This window comes from Oncorhynchus masou, chromosome 1 (assembly GCF_036934945.1).
Source record: "Oncorhynchus masou masou isolate Uvic2021 chromosome 1, UVic_Omas_1.1, whole genome shotgun sequence".
NCBI lineage: Eukaryota > Metazoa > Chordata > Actinopteri > Salmoniformes > Salmonidae > Oncorhynchus > Oncorhynchus masou.
Genome location: NC_088212.1, coordinates 19,693,819 through 19,701,887, shown reverse-complemented (window position 1 = coordinate 19,701,887; position 8,069 = coordinate 19,693,819). Strand labels below are relative to the sequence as shown.

The following is an 8,069-nucleotide window of genomic DNA, read 5'->3' as shown; positions in this document are numbered from 1 at the left end:
TCTTTTATTTCAGCTCATGAAACATGGGACCAACACTTTACATGTTCTGTTTATGTTTTTCAGTATAATAATCATTACTTTTAAATGCTGTTAACAATCATGTCAATGTTTTAATATAATTTGTGCTATAAAAGCGATTAATTCTTCATTTTTTCATATTGTTAAACAACATTCTAAGTCTGCTAACATTTCAACATAAAATGTTACGAATTTCGACCATTTTTTATTATTTTTTACCGTCTTCTTTGCGGGACTTTTATTTCGAAAGAAAATCGCCGAGGTCACGGGTTTATTCTTGCTATGTCTTGCTTATGTACCATAGCCGTTATTCTTGCTGGCGGAACAGAAGTGAGTTTGCACTGTTTTGACTGTTGGCGCGGTTAGGAAACCAAGGAAACAATAACTCCGAGAGCAACTGACAGGTGAGCTGTTGCATGTTGTGTATCTTGGTAGCAAGCTTTACAATCATAAGAATATTACAACAATTGAAAGTGAATGTATGCTTATTAATGATAGCTTGTGGTTTAACTGGGGCCATAGCTGGCTAACTGTTCACTATGTACTCTGCAGCTAACTAACGTTAGCTAGCATTAGCAAGCTGTCATGGCTAGCGACTAGTAGGAACGTTGGATGGCATCTCATCCATCTGAAGCTTATTCCCAAATGTTATCAGTGTTTTAACGTTAACGTAGTCAGCTACCACCAACTTTTGTACTCTACAATGTGTTGCTAGCCAAGGTTGATGTATTTACATTTTTTTACTAACTAGCTAAATAGTTATTATTAGCCAGTTACCCCACTTGCAAGTTAATTAGCTATAGCTACATCAGCAACATTAAAAAAGTCACAATACAAGGCCCCAGGTAATTGTAGAAAGGTGCCAATAACCTGTATTCATGATATATGAAACATAATTGTCTACACATTAACAATGATTCATATTTGTTCATATTTAAGTGACATTTGCATTCAATTTGGGTTTTAAAACATTTTCAAAGGTCAATTAAATGCCCCCAATGCGAATCACTGTATATGGAATACCTATTTGGTTTATAGAGCAAAAACTATTCTGGGTGCTGGTGTAAAAGTCTGGTGGGGAGTACTCAGTAGGGTCTGTAGAATCTATATATGGTGTAATTTCATGGGGTTCTGAATAATACAGATTGTTGCTGGACTTTTACTGTGGTCAAACAGCTTAAAATAGGGTGCCTGAACACTATACTGTACAAATATAGCACTGTGAAGGAAAAACCAATAGATTGTGTGTACATGAAATGACACCCTATATAGATGCTGGAAGAGATGGAGACTGCACACTGTAGAAAAAAAGGAATAAATCCAAAACTGAGGCTTGAATGCAAAATAAAGTAAGTGTTCATTCAGTATTGTTGTAATTGTCATTATTACAACAACAAAAAAGAAATCTGCCGATTAATTGGTATCGGGGATTTTGGTCCTCCAATAATCGGCATCGGCGTTAAAATCATAATCGGTCGACCTCTACCTTCAACTGCTCAATTTTATACAAAATATCCACAGGAAAGTATTGTTTACCCAATATTTTTTAGAGAGCTGGTATATGGTTCAGTTCATTTTATATTGGATATTTGGGTCTTTCTCATCAATAGCTATTGAACCAACCATGACAATGAAAATGGTATATTCTCAATCAAGGGGAGGATGGAGAACAATCCACACTTTTTTTTTTGAGATTGAAATCTGAAAAAAAAAACATTGAAATATATAAATTCACACAGTGTCAATTGTTATCCACCCTCCTAATTATCATGGCTAGCATAATATTGGACTAAAGAAGCTTAACATTACTCCTTAGACCAAGGACCTTACATGTTCTGTTTTAAAGGGCGAATTGGCTCTGGAAGCCAAAACCGCCAACTACTCCACCTAAAAGTGAATTGATTATCAATTGCGGTACGGTTCTAGAAACAGAAATCCCTCTGCTTTCATATCACATCAAAATAATTTCACAAATGCAAAATACATATTTCCTGTACACGGTTTTAAGACAGTTGCAGCCGACAGTATTTTTCAGTGACAACTTGTTTGTTGCGTCTATCCTCCGTTCATACACAGGTGTTCTGAGACGTAGAATGCTAATTAGTATAGGTAGTCAGTCCACTCTGTCTTCCGTCTGGTTTCCATAAAGCGCGGAAATATGGCCATGTGGGAACACTAACTCTAAAGGTGTGTATCAATTTAACATTTTAGTTAAAAAAATAATATCTAGCTGATATTAAAGATAAGGTCCTTATGCTTCCAAAACCGTACCGCAAGCGATTGCGTGTTAATGTTCAGACTGAGCGTTGCGGCTCTTAACAAACATCCCCCCCCTATAGAAAACACCTTTGTCCGATGACTCTTACAGTATTTGTAATATAATGGAACTGAGAGTCATGATAAGGGTTGCAGAGGGTTGGAAATTTCCCAGTAAATTTCCAGAATATTTGCAGACATTTTCCAAGGGAAGTTAAGCCCTGGAATTCTGTTTAAATTCATCAAAAGAGTTAGTTTATAACAGTGAACCTTTTTTTGTGGGATTAAAATAAGGTAATTCTAGGTCTGGTGGCATATTTTGGTTAAACTATCCCCAATTCAATGGAATTGCAACCTTCTGCATGCACAGTGTGTTCTACCATCACATGTGCAATGCACTCTTCCATCACATTACTACACTGTCTGAGACAGGGACTACATGCTTACTGGTAAGTCTTGATTACAAATGCTGGGTGGGGTGACTATATTTTATGTGACATATCATTTTTTTGTTAACTTGTAATTAGTAGCCTACATCAAAGTGTGTTTAAATCATTTCTAACTTAACAATTTCTGCTAGTCAGTTCTTGCTACCATGTGTGTTTTAGCTTGCTTGAGCCTGCTAACTGAGTAATGTTCATTCACCTGTTTCCATACATGTTTCATCTTAAAACATGTGTCTTACAAAGGAATGGTTTAATCTAACTGTTTAACTATTTATCTGTACATGGAATTGTATATGGTATTTTTTTTCTAATCTTTACATGAAAATGACATGAGCACTATCTGATGTATGGAGACATTTCACTGTGTACATTTGCAAATAATGTGCCAAATCATATGGGAAGAATGCAACAAAGATGCAGAATCATCTGGCCAAGTGCATAATGCTTGTTGTGAGCGCTGACAGACATTTGTCTGACAAAAGTCCTTCTAGTTCTATTCGAGGTGATAATGATAAATCAGACACTTTATTGATAGCAAGAGCTCATTGTCCTCCTGGAATCTGAAGTTTGTTTGACTCAATGGAGGAACGTAGTCAGAGAAATGCTGACGAATGTCTTGCTCGAGCTATGTATGCAACTGGTTCACCTCTGATACTCACAGGCAATGTGTATTGGAAAAGATTACCGAATGTTCTTCACCCAGCATACACCCCTCCAACCAGACAATGATGTTGCTCTTGCTGCGGGCGATTCCCTGAACCACCTCTACGCAGACAACACCATTCTGTATACTTCCGGCCCGTCCTTGGATACTGTGCTATCTAACCTCCAAACGAGCTTCAATGCCATACAACACTCCTTCCGTGGCCTCCAACTGCTCTTAAACGCTAGTAAAACCAAATGCATGCTTTTCAACCGTTCGCTGCCTGCACCCGCACGCCCAACTAGCATCACCACCCTGGATGGTTCCGACCTAGAATATGTGGACATCTATAAGTTCCTAGGTGTCTGGCTAGACTGTAAACTCTCCTTTCAGACTCATATCAAACATCTCCAATCTAAAATCAAATCTAGAGTCGGCTTTCTATTCCACAACAAAGCCTCCTTCACTCACGCCGCCAAAATTACCCTAGTAAAACTGACTATCCTACCGATCCTCGACTTCGGCGACGTCGTCTACAAAATAGCTTCCAACACTCTACTCAGCAAACTGGATGCAGTTTATCACAGTGCCATCCGTTTTGTTACTAAAGCACCTTATACCACCCACCACTGCGACCTGAATGCTCTAGTCGGCTGGCCCTCCCTACATATTCGTCGCCAGACCCACTGGCTCCAGGTCATCTACAAGTCCATGCTAGGTAAAGCTCCGCCTTATCTCAGTTCACTGGTCACGATGGCAACACCCACCCGTAGCACGCGCTCCAGCAGGTGTATCTCACTGATCATCCCTAAAGCCAACACCTCATTTGGCCGCCTTTCGTTCCAGTTCTCTGCTGCCTGTGACTGGAACGAATTGCAAAAATCGCTGAAGTTGGAGACTTATCTCCCTCAGCAGATGTTTGAAATTGGTATCTGACCAGCTAACCGATCGCTGCAGCTGTACATAGTCTATTGGTAAATAGCCCACCCAATTTTACCTACCTCATCCCCATACTGTTTTTATTTATTTACTTTTCTGCTCTTTTGCACACCAATATCTCTACCTGTACATGACCATCTGATCATTTATCACTCCAGTGTTAATCTGCAAAATTGTAATTATTAGCCTACCTCCTCATGCCTTTTGCACACAATGTCTATAGACTCTCTCTTTTTTTTCTACTGTGTTATTGACTTGTTAATTGTTTACTCCATGTGTAACTCTGTGTTGTCTGTTCACACTGCTATGCTTTATCTTGGCCAGGTCACAGTTGCAAATGAGAACTTGTTCTCAACTAGCCTACCTGGTGAAATAAAAAATAAAACATGCTTTATATACTCATTTGCTGGATGCAGAGTTCAAGTGAAAGTCAAGCAAATCATAGCGAAAGCAGACTGTATTGCAATCATCTCTGATGGGTGGTCGAATGTTCATGGGCAAGGAATAATTAACTACATCATCTCCACCCCTCAATCAGTATTCTACAAGAGCAAGGGACAATAGACACACCGGTCTCTACATTGCAGATGAGCTGAAGGCAGTCATCAATGACCTTGGACCACAGAAGGTATTTGCACTGATGACAGACAATGCTGTGAACATGAAGGCTGCTTGGTCTAAAGTGGAGGAGTCCTACCTTCACATCAAACCCATTGGCTGTGCTGTACATGGATTGAATCTGCTCCTCAAGGAGAGCCAAGGAAATGGTTAGGTATGTGAAGGGTAATCAAGTTATAGCAGCAATCTACCTCACCAAGCAAAGTGAGAAGAATAAGAGCACCACATTGAAGCTGCCCAGCAACACCTGTTGGGGTGGTGTTGTCATCATGTTTGACAGTCTCCTGGAGGGGAAGGAGTCTCTAAGAAATGGCCATATCACAGTCTGCCGATATGGACAGCCCCATCAAGAGGATACTCCGGATGATGTATTTTGGGAGAGAGTGGTAAGCAGCCTGAAACTCCTGAAACCTATAGCAGTAGCCATTACACGGATTGAGGGAGACAATGCCATCCTGTCTGATGTTCAGACTCTGCTTGCAGATGTAAGAGGAGAAATACGTACTGTCCTGCCCACTTCACTGTTGCTCCAAGCAGTTCTGAAATGCGTCAAAAAGTGTGAATACTTCTGCCTGAAGCCCATACATGTTGGACCCCAAGTATGCTGGCAAGAGCATCCTGATCAACAAGGCCTATGGTGTCATCACTACCATGTCTTGCCACCTTGGCCTGGATGAGTGAAAGGTTCTTAGCAGTCTGGCGAACTACACTTCCAAGCAAGGGCTTTGGGATGGCGATGCAGTATGGCAGTCGTGCCAACATATCTCATCAGCCACCTGGTGGAAGGGACTTTGTGGATCTGAGGCTCTTTCCCGTTGCCTCAATCATCCTCCAAATCCCACCAACATCAGCTGCCTCAGAGTGCAACTGGTCCTTGTTTGGGAACACACTCACCAAAGCACACAACAGGCTGACCAATACAAGGGTTGAAAAATTGGTGTCCATCTGGGCAAATTTGAGGCTTTTTGAGCCTGACAACGAGCCATCCTGAACAAGGTTGGAAAGTGACAGTGAAGATGAGGCATCAGAGTCTGATGTTCAAGAGGTGGATATTGAGGAGGTCCAAGGAGATGACATGGAAGCCTGAGAGGAAGACAACCAAAGCTTTAGTTTCTAGAGTCATTTTACAGGTGTATGTTAAATGTTTTTGGGAGATGTGATGGATCATTCAATATTCCTTTTTGTTGTTGAGTGAAATCATCCCATGTGAAGAGTCAACTCATTTAATTAAAGTTCAATTTGTAACTAAATTATGTTTTTTTTTTTATTGGAAGGATTTAATCATTTGCAATTATGTCTACTTATAATAAGTTAAAGGTTTATGTTTCGGTCTCCATATGATGTATATATATATATATATATATATATATATATATATATATATATCACTGCTCAAAAAAATAAAGGGAACACTAAAATAACACATAACAGATCTGAATGAATGAAATATTCTTATTAAATACTTTTTTCTTTACATAGTTGAATGTGCTGACAACAAAATCACACAAATTATCAATGGAAATCAAATGTATCAACCCATGGAGGTCTGGATTTGGAGTCACACTCAAAATTAAAGTGGAAAACCACACTACAGGTTGATCCAACTTTGATGTAATGTCCTTAAAACAAGTCTAAATGAGGCTCAGTAGTGTGTGTGGCCTCCACATGCCTGTATGACCACCCTACAACGCCTGGGCATGCTCCTGATGAGGTGGTGGATGGTCTCCTGAGGGATCTCCTCCCAGACCTGGACTAAAGCATCCGCCAACACCTGGACAGTCTGTGGTGCAACGTGGCGTTGGTGGATGGAGCGAGACATGATGTCCCAGATGTGCTCAATTGGATTCAGGTCTGGGGAACGGGCGGGCCAGTCCATAGCATCAATGCCTTCCTCTTGCAGGAACTGCTGACACACTCCAGCCACATGAGGTCGAGCATTGTCTTGCATTAGGAGGAACCCAGGGCCAACCACACCAGCATATGGTCTCACAAGGGGTCTGAGGATCTCATCTCGGTACCTAATGGCAGTCAGGCTAACTCTGGCGAGCACATGGAGGGCTGTGCGGCCCCCCAAAGAAATGCCACATCACGTCTGTCACGTGCTCAGTGTGAACCTGCTTTCAACTGTGAAGAGCACAGGGCGCAAGTGGCGGATTTGCCAATCTTGGTGTTCTCTGGCAAATGCCAAACGTCCTGCACGGTGTTGGGCTGTAAGCACAACCCCCACCTGTGGACGTCGGGCCCTCATACCACCCTCATGGAGTCTGTTTCTGACCGTTTGAGCAGACACATGCACATTTGTGGCCTGCTGGAGGTCATTTTGCAGGGCTCTGGCAGTGCTCCTCCTGCTCCTCCTTGCACAAAGGCGGAGGTAGCGGTCCTGCTGCTGGGTTGTTGCCCTCCTACGGCTTCCTCCACGTCTCCTGATGTACTGGCCTGTCTCCTGGTAGCGTCTCCATGCTCTGGACACTACGCTGACAGACACAGCAAACCTTCTTGCCACATCTCGCATTGATGTGCCATCCTGGATGAGCTGCACTACCTGAGCCACTTGTGTGGGTTGTAGACTCCGTCTCATGCTACCACTCGAGTGAAAGCACCGGCAGCATTCAAAAGTGACCAAAACATCAGCCAGGAAGCATAGGAACTGAGAAGTGGTCTGTGGTCCCCACCTGCAGAACCACTCCTTTATTGGGGGTGGCTTGCTAAATGCCTAAAATGTCCACCTGTTGTCTATTCAATTTGCACAACAGCATGTGAAATTCATTGTCAATCAGTGTTGCTTCCTAAGTGGACAGTTTGATTTCACAGAAGTGTGATTGACTTGGAGTTACATTGTGTTGTTTAAGTGTTCCCTTTTATTTTTTTGAGCAGTGTATATGGTGTGTGTATATATATATATATATATATATATATATATATATGGTAAATATATCCAATAAAAAAAACATCTACATTTAAATGGTATTAATTTTAATTTGCCTATATTTCCGTCAATTCCCATATATTCCTGTTAATTCCCACGGAAAGTTTCCAACTCTGAATAGTCCCCAAAATGTGCAACCCTAGTCATGATCAAGGGCTATGTCATGGTATGGTTAATTCAATAGCTATTGAGGAGCAAACCGAATATCCAATATAAAACTAAC

The 8,069-nt window shown here is 41.4% G+C and overlaps 1 protein-coding gene across 2 annotated transcripts in view; it reads left to right on the top strand.

Moving 5' to 3' along the window:
• The first annotated feature begins 297 nt into the window (after positions 1-297).
• Positions 298-8,069, top strand: part of cep78 (centrosomal protein 78) — a 34,001-nt gene continuing 26,229 nt past the window's right edge. For both annotated transcript variants that reach the window (XM_064956609.1, XM_064956692.1), the window contains exon 1: positions 298-422. The gene's annotated coding sequence lies outside the window, so the exon portion shown is untranslated. The remainder of the gene's footprint in view (positions 423-8,069) is intronic.